We start from the raw sequence: 2,631 nt of genomic DNA on the forward strand, positions 1-2,631 counted from the left end.
TACTGACAGTCTTACCAACCTAGGAAAAAAAATATTCCGACAAATGGATTTTTGCGCAAAAATTTAAATTAAAAAGTCTCACTAATTCTTGCCCACAGTAGTACTTTTGCGGTTAGAGATGGTTATTCTATGGTTCGCGTATTCCGACCAAGCGTTGACCAAGCGTTTACTGCCCTTGACCGTCTTTTTCAGTAATAGGCATTCATTTCAAATATAAACAACAATTTTTTATCACTCAAAGATATTGAATCTTTAGCCTGAAAAAGTGTGTTTGGGGAAAGTTCTTCTTCATTACTTTAATATGAAGAACACCTCAGCGAAAAGACGTCGCATTTTGGTGGAAGTTTAATATAAACATGCTCTAGTTAAGCGCAGGTGTCAAGCGTGGTTTGAACGATTTAAAAATGATGATTATGGCTTGCAGGACGTAAAATATCCTGGGCGATCAAAAACAGTGCAAGATGTTGAATTTAAGTATTATTCGCTGAAAGTTATTGCAAAAGCATCGCAGAATCGTCAATATCTTGCGGAATATTTGAGAGTCACACAAAAAGCCATTTTAAATTCATTCATTTTTTTTCAAAATGTTAAATTCAGCAGGCAGATATTTTTAAACGTATGAAAATTGGCTGCCATATGAGAAGCTAAGACAACTTAAATGACTATTTTTCCTGTCAGCTATGCTTAATGAACGCCACAAAAAGAAGTTGTTTTTACATTGAATTGAGACAGTTGCTTAAAACTGGATTCAAGACGACATCCCGAAGTAGAAAATATCATAAGTGAAACCTGGCCAAACAGTCACATCAACAGTAAATCCGAATGGCGTTGACGACAAGAAAATGCTTTGAATTGATGGGATTAGAAGGGCAAGTTGTATTATGAGCCTTTGAAACTGGGTAAAACCATTAATCGGGAACGCTATCGGCAACAACCCTAAAAATGAAAGCGAGCGATTGGAATTTGGGACTATACTAGAGAAAATAATTTACCACCATAACGACGCTCAGCTTCATGTTGCAAAAGCGGTTCTAAATAATTTGGAAAACAGCGTTTGGTAAGTATTGTCTTACCCGCTTTATAGGGTAGATTCTACACCTTCTAACTAAATTTTTTTTTTGGTGTTTGGAGTACGCAATCACTGAAATACGGCTCACATTAGAACAGGGTTCAAAAATTGGCTTGATTCAGTTAGGGAAAATATTAGAGGTTTAGATATGTGCGAAAGCCCAGAGTACCCTCGACGTCCGATTTCAAAAAATATAGTGCCAAAAACGACACGTTTATAGTTGTATGCGCTGCAGCGACTCAAATGGTTTGAGACTATAGTAGATTGGATAGGGAATACGTTTTCTCATTATTCTGCCAGTTAAAAAACCAGTTATAATGCCCGAAAGTAGACTTCAAACCAAAAAATAATAATTTTTTTGAAAATGCAAAATTGGCCTAACCTCTTACAAATATTAAAAATAGATCTGATACAAATATTCTTATTATATTTTTATATAAAATCATCATTAAAAAATTGTTCCAAAATATACACAAATGAGAGGATTAAGAACTACTTTTGTACTGAAACTCCAAACTCAACGCATTTTCCCAAAACTTCAAAAATTGCAAACGTAACTAATCGCTTTTGTTTTCAAGCTATTCAAGCGTTGAAAATTTAAAAAGAAACTGTTTAGCAAAATAAAATTCAAATTTAATGGTTTCGGTCAAGCGCCTTTTAGTTAGGCAATTTTTAGCTAAACTTTCAAAAATATTAAAAGTTTTCTGCAAAGTCAGTTGTTGCGCTTCAAGCAACTATGTAATGATAGCTATGTGTGTGTGTAAGCTGAGGCTATTTAATATTCATACGAAAATCTAGCATATGCTGTAGCATTTAAGTTCTTAACTAGCGAGCAGGGTAGGCGGCTGCCAAGCAAGCACAACCAAGCGGAATATACAAAATGTTACATGCACTCGGCCACACTCAAGCACACACACACACAGAAACACAGCTGTGCAGAAAAAGTGTCAACAATGTCCTTCCTTCCTGTGTTGTTACAGATTTTGGCATTTTACGGTGTCGGTAAATCCAAAGAAAAAGATCATTACAAAGTGTGGAGCGTACGAACAAGTTCAAGGGACGAGAGACAATGAAATTGAAAGGTGTGTGTGTGTAAGTATGTGAATGTAAATAGTGTTTGTGTGTGTGTGTGGGTGTCAACAAAGTAAGAACAAGAGGACATCAGCTGGCCAAATTACATTTTGGATATTAAATTTATGAAATGTCGCACTCCACCACCGACACGCCACACTTGGGTACAAGCTTGCAGGGTTACAGATTTACTTACTATACATATATGGTGTGGGATGAGACAATGTACATTAAATAGATGTGAAATTAAAGCGTAAATATTTGCATAAGCAATTGGTTTGTGTGAAAAATTGCATATAACTAGTTATTATGGAGTGAGTACTGGTCTTATATGTAACTAGTTACTATAGGTTGAGTACTGGTCTTTAGATATTTAAGGGTTGAAATAAATGATTGAAAATTCGAAAAATACTTAAAGACTTTCGATTACTTTTTGAAAGATCTCCGTTAGAAGTTTGTTAAAGCTACTTGTTGTGGTGTTTCCGTTATTT

This window comes from Bactrocera tryoni, chromosome 3 (assembly GCF_016617805.1).
Source record: "Bactrocera tryoni isolate S06 chromosome 3, CSIRO_BtryS06_freeze2, whole genome shotgun sequence".
Classification (NCBI taxonomy): domain Eukaryota; kingdom Metazoa; phylum Arthropoda; class Insecta; order Diptera; family Tephritidae; genus Bactrocera; species Bactrocera tryoni.